Source organism: Petaurus breviceps, unplaced genomic scaffold, assembly GCF_028583685.1.
Source record: "Petaurus breviceps papuanus isolate PSGF00001 unplaced genomic scaffold, PetGlider_PUasm1.0 90881, whole genome shotgun sequence".
Classification (NCBI taxonomy): Eukaryota; Metazoa; Chordata; class Mammalia; order Diprotodontia; family Petauridae; genus Petaurus; species Petaurus breviceps.
The window spans coordinates 20,030,452-20,045,853 of record NW_027187369.1 but is presented as its reverse complement, the minus strand read 5'-3'; positions in this window follow the sequence as shown (position 1 = coordinate 20,045,853).

The window sequence follows — 15,402 nt, the reverse complement described above, 5'->3', positions numbered from 1 at the left end:
AGTTACATAAATAATTTGCATGGTAGGTTTGTTAGGTTTATTCCCACTGCATATTTTTAGTTCCCAAGATCCCTGAAGAACAAAGATGCAAATGCACATACATGTACGTATTCAAAGATACACTCACAGTCACATTCACTGACTCATGCATTCATCTTGCAAAATATACACAGACACCATCATTTTCCTCCTCCTGAGGGATTCCCAATTTTGCATAATAGAACCTAAAACTAGAGCTTCCCCCTAGGACAAAGACAGGACTGTATAAATTGGATTGTAGAATTTCAAAAAGGGAAGGACCCCTAGGGATCATCCAATCCCATCTCTTCATGGTATAAATGGGGAAACTGAGGCCTGGGAAAGGGGAAAATGACTTGACCAAGATTACACAGTACGTAATAAAACCAGGATCAAGTCCAAGTACTTTTACTACATTTTGATTCCTGAAATAAAGACATACTATATACCCTTATGTCCTGGAATGCAGAAATCCTAACTAACAGATTCCTAACAGGCTCCTTCCCTCCCCCATCAGGAGGTACACTTCCATCCCCCAACACACACACACACACACACACACACACACACAGGCACGTGCGTGCACACATGCATTCACCTAAGAAACGTCATTGGGCTTCCTGAGCTTTCCAAAGCAGATTCACATTTTCTGTGATAGCATAGGCTAGCACCATGGCCTGGGCCCATGAACTTTTGCCCAGACAGTTCCAAGGATGGAGTCCAAACTTGGTAAAACAACAGAGTGGGAATGACCAGACACAAAGGCCCAATCCGCTGAAATTAACAACATGAGCTAGAGGACAGAGAAGTGTTTCCCTTGGCACCCATGCTTATTAGTTGCATGGGAAAGGTCACAAGACTGGGGTAGTTTATTGTTCAATAGGTTGGAAGTCTGATCTGGGATTCAAGCCAAGGTCTGGGTACTGCCTTGTTGGAGAATACTTAGAGTAGGCATTGATCAGTTTGTCACTACTTTTCTTTTTTTGGGGGGTAGGGATAGGGGGAAGGGAAAAAATGGTGCTATAGCTCATGTTAACTTTTTAACTCCTTCTTTCCTGCAAGACTAGAATCACATCCTAGGGAATTTGATAAATTGATGCTAGATTTCTCGTGACCTGGAGTAAGGTAAACTGTTACAGAGCCCCACCACCACCTAGTGAAAGCCTGTACCTAAGGGCCCTTTGAGCTTTAAATCTAAGCTCCCAGGAGCATGAAGAGATCTTTTGAAATCCACAGTTGATGAAATAGTCTGCAGCTTGGATGATCACATACTTGGACCTAAGTAGTGGAATATGACACATATGTTTTATGCAATATATCTCAATCGATACTCTTGTTTTGCTTTTATTCCTAGTTCCTGAATATTAATAAGTCATCTTTCTGCTCCTTCCTAAAGGGGCAAATTTGTCTTTCCATTCTGCTCATTTTTGTGGTTTTTCAGTTATTCAGGGGGAAAATAATCATGACAAAGCAGGGCCTTCAAGAGATTCTAACCACTATTTATATAGCACTTTAGGGTCATAAACCCTCATATGTGCATGATATTGAATGTGATCCTACATCACTGAGAAGATTCCCTGGCAGCTGGATACTAGATTATTCTGCAATTCCAATCCCCATTTTCCCAGGGTCACTTAGCCAGCAAGTGGCCAAATGAGGACTAAAGCCAGGTCTTGGGGCAGCTAGGTGATGCTTCAGTGGATAGATCACTGGCCTTGGAGTCAGGAGGACTTAAGTTCAAATCCAGCCTCAGACTATTGGTGTGACCCTGGGCAAGCCACTTAACCTCCATTGCCTCTAACCAAAAAAAAGAGAGAGAAAAAAATCCAAGTCTTCAGCCTCTGATTCCAGGACTCTTTCAACTCCATCATGTGACCTTTCAACAAGTTTTCTCTATCCCTTACTAGAACTAGACTTTGATTTTGGCAGGGTAAGGACTGAGTGTAGTTTATCTCTTGTTTCTCCTCCAGTTCTTAAAACAGTTCTGGGCACATTCAATTCAATTTTACAAACATTTATTGAATTCCTCCTCTGTCTGTGCTGGAGCCCAGTTGTAAAAAGACAAAAAGAAAACTAGTCCCTATCTTCTAGGAGCTTACTAAATCAGAGCTTACCTTTCAATAGCTTTAAACATTCTTTAAGCATGTAATGTTATTTGAGCCTCACAACAAGCTTGTGACAAAGGCAGTATGGGTTCATTAACTTCATTTTACAGACGAGAATGAGAAACTCAGAGAAGTTAAGGGACCCATATGCCCAGGGTCTCCCAGGTCATATGTGTGTGAGGCAGGCTCCTGCCTCCAAATCTAGTGCTCTATCCACTGTGGCTACTAGGAGATGGCTAGGGTACAAAGAGAACTGAGGACTAGGGAGATCAGAGATGCTTCAAGAAGACTGGAATCCGAGCTGAACCTTGAAGGAAGACAAGAATTCTAAGAGGCAGAGATGAGGCAGAATGTGGAATGGCTTATACAAATGCACACAAAGAGATGGAGTATCTAGTTTGAGAGAAGAGCTTTGAATGCCTAGCTAAGGAATTTGTATTAGGTGCTTAATAAATGTTTGTAAATGAATGCATGAAGGAATGAATGAGTGAATGAATGCATGCATGAAGGAATGAGTGAATGAATGCATGCATAAAGAAATGAATGAGTGAATGTATGCATGAGTGAATGAATGCATGTGTGAAGGAATGCATGAGTGAATGAATGCATGCGTGAAGGAATGCATGAGTGAATGAATGCATGCGTGAAGGAATGAATGAAGAAACCAAGTGGGGACAGATACAAATGATGAGCTCAGCTCTTGGCCAGTGTGAGGACAATTGAACAATTCAGGAATGTTCTCTAAAGTCAGGATATGGGACAGCCTCATCAGAAAAAGTTTGGAAAAGTCTAGAGCATATCTCTTTAATGAGCTGTTACTTAGAGTTAATCATTTGCATTTTAGTGTTTGATGTTCCCCATAGAAACATCCGCCTTCTTAGAAAGTAAACAGGGGAAACAAAAGTATTCTTTGGAGAAGAGTTTTCAAGAATGTCCAGGTGTGGCTAACGAGTCAGAGCATCATTATGGGGAAGTGGCTCCAGCCAGACTTGTTATAATGTCTCTGATAATGTCACTGAACCTTTCCCAGATTCACTTTTCTGCCTGCGGAATATAGATAACAATGCCTGCCTTTCAGGAACTTGGAGTATCTCCAAGGAAAGAGTTATTTAGTAAAGGCAGCTAGGGGAGAGATCCGGGACAGTGCATTCTCATGACTCCATGATCAGATTCTCTCAAACGTTTTCTTCCCTTAGCAAGCAGGCTCATCAAATTAGAAAATGCAATAGTTAAACCAGTGAACAATTGTGACAAATATTGGAAGTTAAAATCATTGCATCCTTCTGCCATAGCCTCTTTAGATGAAGTGCACCTCCTTGCTGATTAGCTATAATGTACTCAGAGTTAAATACACTGCTGACTTTCCGTGCTGCTGGATGTTAAAGCCTTCCAGAGTTAGACATATTCTAAGAAAGAGAATTCACCACGTACTTCCCCTTTAATTTGAAATCTGGACGTTTAAAAGCTCTCTGCTGTGTTATTCATTATTAATGCATGATAGTAAAGTTGTCATCTTGCTTGGTGCTAGGGATTTTGGAAACAAAGTGAACGTTTCAGTTCTTATGGTATCGCAAAATTGTGGCTTTGTACATTCGACCATCTCCTAATTCAATGTAGATAAAATGTAGAAACAGAGAGACACTCATATAATAAATTCAGCAGAACCTGAATATACCCATAAAAATACTATTATGAAGGCAAGGCATATTGTCACATCAATTCCTCTTGTTTTTTTTTCCTATTACCTCATTATTTTATTTTTTATTTATTTTTTGCTTTTTTTCCTGACTTCTCAAATCCTAGTTAATCGTCTCAAACTGCATGAATTTGTAGGGTCATGTCTCCTGGATCCTTTGCTCATTTAAGCCATTTTCATAAGCCCTTGAACCTTGGGAAACTGTACAGAAATGTACACAAGGCTTCCCAGACACTTGGATGGGGACAGTTGAGATGGGAAGATCTCAGAAGTCACCTAATCCAACAATTTCATCTCCAGGTGTCCCCAAGAGGAGAAGTGATTTGCCCATGTCTACAGAGGAAGGTAATAGCAGAGATAGCAACTTGAACCCAGATCTTCTGAGTCACAGGTTAGTGTCACTACAGCTTTCTTTCAGACCCCACAGCTTTTGTGTATTCTACTCTATTTCAAAATACTGTAAAAATTGTTTTAACATGTAATTGGGGAAAAATAAAATACTTTATTATAAAAAAGAAGAAAAAAATTCTGTGAAGTCACTGTGAGACAAGTTGGCATTTCTGTAATGTTTGGCACACGTGATCTCATTTGTGCATCACAGCAACTCTATTTTGTGGGTACTCCAGGTGTTTTATTCCCATTTTACAGATGAGGAAACTTAAGCTTAGAAGCTCATCCATGATCACATAGCTAATAAATGTCACTGAAGAAACTGAGGCAGACGGAGGCTAAGTAATTTGCCTAGGATCACACAGTTGGTAATTGTCTGAGGTAGTATTTGAATTCTGGTCTTCCTGAATTCAAACCCAGTGCTCTACCCACGGTACATCCCAGATGCCTACCTCTGATTGTTACAGCAGCTTTCCTCATACAAAGCCTCATAGATCTGCCTTTCCTCAACTTCTACACAGTGCTGTGAGTTCTGTCTTCTGGGGCCAAGCCAAGTCAGTTTCTTCCTTTTTCATGTATCAGCCCTGCCAATACTTGAAAAAAGCTGCTATGTCCTCCTCAGGGCTTCTTCTCTGCACATGAAAGAGCCCCATTTCTTTCCACCATCCTGGCTATTTGTCCTTGAGATGCTCTCCAGGTTACCCATGTCTGGTGCCTTACACCATTTAGCCATCTTTCTGTCTAGCCTCCTACTCTCTCTGGAATCTGGCTTCTAACTGTATGTGAGCAGTTTCCTTCCTCCCCCACCATTTTTCCTTTTTAACCCTCTTGATCTTATCTACAAGTCTGGAGGCAAATGTATATAGGTCAACCAGAGCTTGCTAGATGTACCACATACCTGACCAAGAGCCTGCTCTTCTATTTTAAGCTCTCTGTCAGAGGCCCTGATCCTTTTCTTCCTGTGGTCAGTACACGATGTCCTCCATGATAGCTGGTACCTAGTGATCCCCCACCTCCATTCCAGGGGACAGGAGCTCTCAGAGGGGCCAGCTCCTGCTCTCTGGCTCTAATAATTTAGCACTTCCTCCACTCTGTCAGCTATCACTAGGCATCGTTCCTGGAAAGCTAGAAAGCCTTCCTCCAGCTCCTGTCCCTTCTTCTCAAGAGTGGCAGCACTTTTTGCACTTGTAATCATTACTTCCAAATGGCAGTAACCCAAATATATCCCCCAAACTTTTGCAGGTCACCGGAGAAATCCCCTCATCCTCCATACTGGCTAAAGGGGACCCTCAGTTCAATGTAGCTTTTGCCGCTACCTCTAAGTAAACTCTGTGTTTACATGACTCTTCCCTGGGGAGTAGAGGGAGTGGGAATGGAGGGAAGATTGGACAGTGGTATCTAAGAGGCAGCTTTTTTGACAGGTGACTTTTGCACCCTTTTCCTGTTATCTCTGTTACCTGACTCCTGTCAATGCTGTAATATAACAATATATAGCTCCTATCATACACCAAGCACTGTTAGGCAATTTCCAAATATTATTTCACTGGGTTCTCACAACAACCTTGGGAGATAGAGGCTATTATTATCCATACTCATTTTATAGTTGAGGAAACTGAGGCAGACAGGGGTTAAATGACTTGCTTGGGGTCACATAGCTAGTAAGTGTCTGAAATCAGAGTTGAACTCAGGTCTTCCTGACTCCAGGCCCAAGGCTCTGTGCTCTGTTACCTAGCTGCCTGTTGTAAATTGGAACTTCCTTCAGCTGTTAAGTGAGAGGGGCCTTTTGTAGAAAGCCTATTTCCCCATCCCCTCTTTCTTCTTCCTTTCTCTTGTCTTCTTCCCTGTCACTGCTCCTCAGACTTCAGATGCTATCTGCTTGGGCCTTGCCCCTTTGCTGTGCTGGTATTGTCTGGGATCATCCCACTAGGGTTGTGTAAAGTTTGTTAATTTTTAGAAAAAAACCCCAAATGTATGAGAAAGATAAAGATAGGGTACCTTATGTGTTCAGTCGATTTTGCTAAAGGATCTAGCCCAGTTTTGAGGATTTTTGCACACATCTACATGACTGCATGTCCAGGTGTATGCATGCATGCATACACACATACACACATAAATAATCTGTGATTTTGTGGGTATGGTTCTTCCTTCAAAAGTACAGACTGTAATTCCTCTATAATAGGGAGCTCATGAACTTGAACGTCTATGTCACCAACCTCAAACTAAAATCTAGCACTTTTCTCATTTATTGAAAAACATGGATCTGAGGAGCCCCTAGGTGCCATATTGCCAGACGTCTCCATGATACAACAAAGGTTATGAACTCTACTCTAACTTAGCAGAAGGTCTCTGAGGGTCAAAAGAAATTCAATGCCCTTTGACCACCCTGGCAATAAGGTCCTTACACATCTCCAGGTCTCTTCATGTAACAACAACAATATACATACACGTGTATATATATACATTTATATATTCTACATACATACATTATCTATGCATGTAATATGTATATGTAAATATATGTTTACTTCAGTGAACAAACTGAACAGAACTGAAAAATATCCTTCCTAAAAGTACTTTATGTATGTATGTTACAAATAATCATGTCAGTGAAATGATTTTTTCTGCTTATGAATAATCATATTAACAGTCGACACTTACATAGTACCTCTTCAGGTTTGCCAAGGCCTTTTTGTCCTGGCTTCGCCCCTTTACTCCTTATGAGAGCACTGTCAGTGATGGAGCCTTTTCTTTGGATTTTGCAGACTTGATTTGCCTCTAGGGCTAATGGAGGAATTCCTGTGAGTGGTCCCCAGTAGGCTGTGAAGGGCCTTTGCTTCCAGCACGTGGTGTCATGTCGCTTCCTAAAGATCAATGAGGTAGAAATTTGTTATTGGCTATTGTCATGTGAAAGAAAGGTGGAAACTCACAAATGTAAGACCCTGGGAAAGCTTTGAACTAATACACTTTTTGCTGTCATCTTTCTCTGTCAATTTGGAAAAAAGCACAGATAGGTAAAATTCATGCTACATGGAGAGCAAGACTTAGGATCTTAAACTGCTTTAGAGAGAACATCTCAGTTTTTGTGCATTTGTAACTGCTATGCTTTCTCTTTGTAACACCAGTGGATAGCACTGGGCAAAGTACTCCATCTTTTCTGTTCTTTCCTCCTTTATAGAAGGGGTATAGCTGAACCTTGCCTAGGCCTTGTCTACTTCCCTCCTGCCCCATCTCCTTTCTCATCTGAGGGATAATTAGTTACAACATCTAGCTCACTTTTAGCTTAGGTCCCCGCATCTCCTTTCTGCCTTTCCCTGGAGTTCATATCAGATGAAAATTTATTAGTGCACTTTCAATAGTACAGTCCCTGATTACCAAAATCTTTGACATTCAGACAAAGGTTTGGCTCTCTCACCTCATGGAAAGTTTTGTGCATCTTCCTAACCCCCTGATATCTTTATGTTTGAAGGCAGATCAGAAAATATTTAGTCAAAAGAAGGCAGCAGAATTTAATACACTGTCTGTTACTTGATAGGCAACAGAGAGGGAAGTTGGAGAAAAAATCAACCTCTTGGGGGACCTTCCCTCACGCCACTAATATCAGAGATGCTCACCTTTGTCCCTCCTTTCTCGATGGCTTGTCATCTCATTTGCCCTTTTTAGAATCTCCTTTCTGTCGTTGTCCCTGTGTACCAGATCTTTCTAGGTTGGCTCCTTGAGTTCAGGATGGGGCCCAGGATGGCTTCTCCACCCTGCTACAACTGCTTACCTCTTTCCTCTCAGTCTATCCCCTGCTGATTATGGGGGTCCCTTTAAGAATTCCTCAGCTTGATTTAAGTTGAACTTCTGGATGAAAAATGATGATAATCCCAGATTGCTCTCAGAGGTGAGAGGGAATGGCTTGTCCTTCAGGAATGCAAATGGAAGACTGCTAGTCAGTTCTCAAACCACTATTTCATCTTGAGAATATTACAGTTCTTATAATAATAAATGACATTTATATCAGCCTGTAAAGTTTTAAAAATGCCTTATTGATCTCATTTAAGCCTCACAACAACCCTATGAGAGAAGTATTTTTTTAAACCATTCATTTGTCCATGTCCATTTATTTAACCATGATTTATTCTGGCAATGCAGATCAAAACTGTTCTCCAATTTAGGATATTCTGGAGTTATCTGGGATGCTCTTAAGTAACTTGCCCTGAGTCACACAGCCAATATGTGTCACAGGCAGGATTCAAACCCAGGTTTAAAGGCCAGTCCTCCCTATCCACCACACCACACTCCCTCTCTCCTGTCATTAGCACTGCATCTGAGGCCATCTCCTCTCTAAACCCCCTACTCCTGGACTGGGTTTGAAAACTGCACTATGTTTTCAGCTGAAGGCTTGGGGCCTTCCCTCACTATAATCCATGCGATGTCTCTTTACAAAATAAGCACCCATGAACCATGGAAAGAGAACTGGTAGTTCTGGTAATCAAAATAGGTGGACTTAGGAAAAAAGTCACTTGCATCATCCTTCACTTTATGTTCCTCTCTAGGCTTTCTGTCTTCTTTCTCCTAGTCTCAAGCTGGGATTTCATTTAAATCGTTAAACTTTAATTTTAGGTTTCAATTTGCTAAAGCTCATGGAATAATGGGTGAGAACTCAAAGCAGCTTTCTGTCCTCAAAAATCAAAGGCTTCTTGTAACCAACAGTTCCATTCACATTTGTAATTGCCTTGCCAATAGGGAGTCTTAGGTTAAGCACCAGAGAGTGTTACATAATAGGATGGGTGGAAAATGACCTTATGATCATGGTATTGGGTGACAAACTTTGCTAAAAGAAAGTATCCGTCAATAACCCATCTCTGAAAATTAATCTGATTATTTTTGTTCTCGTTGCCCAAGATGCTCAAAGATTACAAGGTGATACCCGTGAAAAAGATGATTTATAACATGGCTGATGAGGGAAGGCTTTATGGAAGAGGTAATATTTGAGCTGACCTTTTAGGGTAGCCATAATAACAGGCTCTAATTCCTCCAATAGTTTCTGCATGGAGATCTTAAAAAATGAGGACCCATTACTTACCAGGATACCTCATTCCACTTTAGGACAGCTCGAATTGTGAAGGAGTTTGTTCTTATAATCAATATATGTATTTTTGGCCTGTTGCCTCTACTTCTGCCCTTTGATGCCAATCAGAACATGTCTAGCTTCTCTTCCATTTGACATCCCTTCAGATTCTTGAGAACTATTATATTCTCCCTAAGTCTTTGGATCATAGAATTATAGTCCTCAGAGGCCTGCTAGTCCAACACCTTCTTTTTTACAGAGAAGGAAATTAATGTGAAGAGGCTTGCCCAAGACTATACATACTTTGTTTTCCTGTCCTAGTAAATCTAGTATAGCAAAAATATTTTAGGGGTGGCTAGGTGGCACCAGCCCTGGAGTAAGGAGGAACTGAGATCAAATCTGGCCTCAGACGCGTAACACTTACTAGCCCTTTGACCTTGGGCAAGTCACTTAACCCCAATGCCCTGCCTTCCCCCCTCCAAAAAGCAAAAAACAAAAACAAAACAAAAATGCTTTATTGAGTTTCTTTGATGATTGAGGACTTCAGAGTTTGAACATTGATTCTCATAGCACAGTACTATAGATGTAGAAAGTATAGGTGATTGGGTTGAATGTATGATACAGCACATTCCTGGAAGGTTTTTTTTAAAGTTAAATTCAACAAATTTCACAAATAATTCAAGAAATATTTACTATGTACATAGCATTGTGTTAGGTACTGGGAATAAACATGGGAAATAAAAAGTTTACAGTAGGTTAGGGAAGATGAAATGTGTATAAGTAATTATAATAAAAAGAATCCATGTGCTTGAGAGGCTCAAACAAAGTACTAAGACTCATTCTGGGAGGGAGGTGTGGGGCTGAGAGGACAGGGAGGCCTGAAATCACTTTCTACCAGGAGAATTAAAGAAGACTTTATGGAAAGAGGCAGAGCCTAAGTTTTATCTTAAAGCCAAGGCATCCCAGTACCTGGAAAGCAGTCTCCTCTATAAGACACCCAGCAAGTGGGTCATCTAGCCTGTGCTCAAAACTCTCCAGGGAGGGAGACCTCATAGAGCAGCCTTTTCCACTTTTAGCCAACTATAATCATTAAGTAGTTTTTTTGTGACAAGGAGCCTGTATTTGTCTTGCCAAATTCCACCCCTGAACCTTTTTATTTTCTTTTTGGAGGGCAATTGGGGTGAAGTGACTTGCCCAAGGTCACATGGCTAGTAAGTGTCAGAGGTTGGATTTGAACTCAGGTCCTCCTAACTCCAGGGCCGGTGCTCTATTCACTGCGCCACCTAGCCACACAAACCCTGAACCTTTTTTTAATCCTCCTTTCCATACCTGTCATAGTATCATCATTCTATAGCTGAAAGGGGCCTCAGAGGTTGAGTTCTACCCCCTCATTTTATATACAAATACTAAATGGCAGAACCGGTATTTGAACACAGGTCTTCTGACTCTGATCCAGCATCCTTTCCATTATACTCAGTACTTAAAATATTTGAAGACTAACTAATACTGTATGTTCCTCCCCTTCTACCCATCCCAAAGTATAGTTGGATTTGTATTCAGAAGACCTGGATTCAGATAAAAATTATGCAATTTCCTAGTTGTATAAACGGAACCAAACCACTTAATATCTTTGAGCCTCAGTTTCTTTATCTCTACAGTGGGGATACTGATATCTATGGTTCCTATCTCACAGAGTTCTTTCTCTCTTCCTTTAATCCTCACTTCTTTCCCAAGCCATCACCCCTGAACTGACTACACTCGTTTTTCCCTTTCTTAACCCTTCAGTGAATCAGTTTAACTTTACTCTCCCTTGCCACCTTGTCCTATAGGCAATCATACCTTGCCAAGACCCAAGCCTGGATTACTCTTTTATCTGTGTCCTTCACTCCTATTCATATACTGTTTAAGGAGGTATCAGAAAACATGAAATTGTGCAAATTGGGTCTTCGACAAATTTAGGTTAACTAATCTCAGCTGCATTGTCCCTGCAGCAAGTCAGTCATCTTACTCATTCCTAATTGATTTAGTATCCCACTCTCCAAACTTCATCTTTTTTCAAGCCTCCCATGGTAATTCCCGCCTCTACCATCTGTGCTATGGGCCCCAACTCATACTTCACTGAAAAAAATTGAAGTTATTCACCAAGTACTCCCTTTTCTCTCCTCCTCATCATCTCATATTACTCAGACATATTCCCCCCCACTATCTTTTCCTTCACTCTAGTCTCTGATGAAGAGGTGGCCCTTCTGCTTGCCAAAGCTTGCCAAAGTCAACCCTTCTACACGTATCTATAAACCAGTACTCTCCTGTTTTTTTTCCCCAGTAAATTTTCCCTCACTCTCTTATCTGCAGTTTCTTCCTACATACTGGTTCCTTCTTTGTTCTCAGCAAACATGCCCATGTTTCACCATTTTTTTTAAAATCCCTCACTCAATCCTCTTATCCCCACTATCTATTGTCCCATATCTCTCCTCCCACTTCCTCTCCCTTCTCCTCTCACTCATTCCTAAACCCTTTATGGTCTGGCTTCAATCTCATTATTCAACCAGAACTACTCTCTTCAGACTAACAATCTCTTAATTGCCAAATCAAATGGTCTTGTTTCAGTCTTGATCATTCTAGAACTCTCTGTAGCATTTAACACTATTGATCATCTTCTCCTCCTGGATATTCTTTCCACTGTTGTTATTAATGAAATGGCTCTCTTCTGGTTCTCCTTCTGTCAGTCTAGTTGCTCCTTTTCAGTATCTTTATTCCTGTTACACTCAATGACTGTGGGTTTCTGCTAAGGCTCTGTCCTGGGCCTTCTCTTTCCTCCCAATACTATCTCACTTGGTAGTCTCAGGAGCTGGCATTGGTTCAGATATCATTTCTATGCAGATGGTTCTCAACTCTGTATATCTAATCCTACCCAGTTCATGGTATCAAGTTGCTATCTTGTCCTTTGTCTCTCTAAAATACATCCTTGAGAGTCCTATTAGTTTGTATTCTGGGCAACTGAGGTTTGACTGGACCTCTTTCCACTCAGTCATAATGTTGCTACTGCTCAGATCCCAGGTCAAGGACTTTGTAGGTTTGAATGGAGGAGACAGTATATGAAATGCCATTTCATTATGAGCAGAATGTTTAAACTCAAGGATATGATTGGACAAATGCTCAAATAATTTGTGGGTGTGGCTTTTTAAAATTTCCAAATCACTGTGATTCAAGTGCAAGCTGAAATTACAAAGTATGGGGATTTTCTCTGGAAGTTAGGATTTGAAGTAATAATCATCAGTTTCTTGACTAGACAACCAGTGGAAAAATATAATTACTTACAAACTTAATGGTGATCATCGGTACTCTCAGGCTGCTGGAGACCTTCTTCACGTGTACTGTGATTATGCCTTCATTATGAACATATGGTACTCTGGGGTGCCATGATGCATATTCTGAAGCTCAATGGAGTAGCAATATCACAGAAGGGAAATAGAATGGGACCAGATGAATTAGGTCAATTAAATGGAGCTATTTCTGGGACTGGTTAAGTTTATCCACACCAAAATGCTGAGTTAGTAGAAGCCATATTTGACCAAAGCATTTTATTATGAGATCTTCCTAGGATTTGGTCTTATCAGAATGAGAAGAGTTATGCTGTAAGTAACAATTTGATCATTACTTCTTTTTTCTCCAATTTTAAAATTTGGGGGTATATGCTCAGTAGTGGGGTCTCTGGGTCAAAGTATATGAACATTTAATGGCTTTCCTAGTCCTGTATTATTTTCCAGAATGATTGTACCAATTCGTATCCATACTGCCATTATATTAGTTTGCTTGTCAGGGAAGATAAGCCCTCTACCATTGACTAGTTCCATTTTTATAATCTTTGGTAGGTAGGAGGTAAAACCTTAGAGTTGTTTTGATTTACATTTTTCTTATTACTAGTGATTTCTAGCGATTTTTTCTGTAGTGTATGATTATTTCCATTTTTTCTGAAATTTTTATTTATTTATTATTGCGATTCTTTGACTGTACGCCTATAAGGAATGGTACTTAGCCTTGTATATTCATTACTTTTTCTTCTGAGTGGCATCATTTGCAATGGCTTGCCTTCCAAAGAGGGCCCTCCTATATTTAAGCTAAATATTCCTCAGGGTATCTGTTTTTGTTTAATGTAAGGCAATATTTTTTTCTGATCATTAATTTGCCTTTGAAATTCTCAGTCCCCTAAAATTGGTGTTTTAATTTTAACTAAAAAACTTCAACATCTTCCAGAAATGTATTGGGTATAAATATGCCCATAGGCCCTTACTTGGGTACATCATTGCCTCTGTGATCTCTGTGGGTACTTCCTCCAGTGGTACAAATCACAGCCCAACCATGCCTTTTTATCCTGTCCATGCCCTCTTCTCTGTGTTCTCCTATAAATGCTCCATGGTGGCAGGGCAGGCGGGAGGGTCCCAGCTCCATATTCTGGGAACCTTTTTCTAGCTCTTTTGACACTAGGTAGCTAACAATGGAGGATGGAAGTGATCCATTGGTTATCCCAAATAAAGTCCAAATTCCTCAGCTTAGCATTAGAGGACCTCTATACTTTTAGCATCACCTTGCCTTTTTAGCCTTGTCTTAAATGACTCCACTCCACATCCACTACACTCAAGTCATACTGAATTCATCACCGTTCAATTAAACAACTGAATTAAAAAACCATTTCCCATGCTTTCTCACCTTAGATCTTATCATCTCCAATGCGTGGAGTATCCTTCAAGACTCACTTCCAATTCCACTTCCTCCAGAAATCCATTGCTAACTTTGCCAGTCATAAACAAGGAAGGTTAAACTTAGATTCACAGTACCTGAGTATGTATCCCAGCTCTGCTACTACATGTCTGGCCTTGAGCATGTAATTTAATCCCTCTAGGACTTAGTTTCCTCATCTGTAAAATGAGGGGGCTGGATGAGATGATCTTTTATAGTTATTGTTTGTTGTTTATTCATTTCAGTCATGTTTGACTCTTTGTGACCCCATTTGACAAAGATACTGGAATGATTGGCCATTTCCTTCTCCAGTTCATTTTACAGATGAGGAAACTGAGGCAAACAGGGTGAAGTGACTTACCCAGGGTCACACAGCTAGTAAGTATCTGAGGCCAACTTTTAACTCAGGAAGATGAGTCTTCCTGATTCTAAGCCCAGTACCCTGCAGTGCCACCTGACTGTCCCTTTATAGCTGTAGATCTATGATTTTATGACCTTTTTCAGACCATAGTATTATAGACCTAGATATTATGTCTGTACCTCTTGTGTATATTTATTTTAATTTAGCAAATAAGTATTAAGTACCTACTCTCTGAAAGCCCTTGGGCTTAGTATTGGGAATGCAAAGAAAAAAGTACCATAGTCTGTGCTTTCAATGGGCTTATATTACATTACATTCTTTACTATATTTATGTGTATATAGCATTAATTTCACGCAGATCATTTTCTCCTTGGATGTACAGCTATCTCTCCCAGACCTGAGCCTGTGTTCTTATAGAACTTGACAAATGTTTCAGTTTATACACTTGAAAATAGGGTAACCATGTCCAAATAGTTTATCTTCTAGTAACCGGTCTAGTGTTAACAAACCTCTCTGTACCTAGTAAGGTCTGTTCCCAGACAGTAGACTAATATTTGGCCTGGCCATATATGCTTGCATGGTAGAACTTTCTTGGGTCTGTATTTCACTGGAAGAGTTTTTAAAAATCCACAGTGGGGCACCAAAGAATAGCACTCAGTCTACAAAGAATCAAAGTTGTGAGTGACCCAGTGAACAATGGAGACACTTCTGGTGAATGGAAAGTAGGCCATAGGATCTTTCCTGTGATGACCCATATGCAAGAAGTAGCTTAAGAGCTATCTTCCAGGGAATGTATGGTTGGAATACGAGGTGGGATGGTCATATAGAAGAAGAGTGGATAAGAGACGACCAGATCAGGTGTTGTGCTGATACCCTTGGAAGGTTGAAAGGCCTAGAGAAGTCTTCCAGCATGTTGGGTAAATCATTTGTTAAGAATTTACAGGAGGATGGGGACAAGAAGAGTACAGGGTCAGAAGGCAATGGTGGGGGTGCAATCTGCACCAAAGGAGGGAATGTCTATATTAATGTATCCATCTGAAGA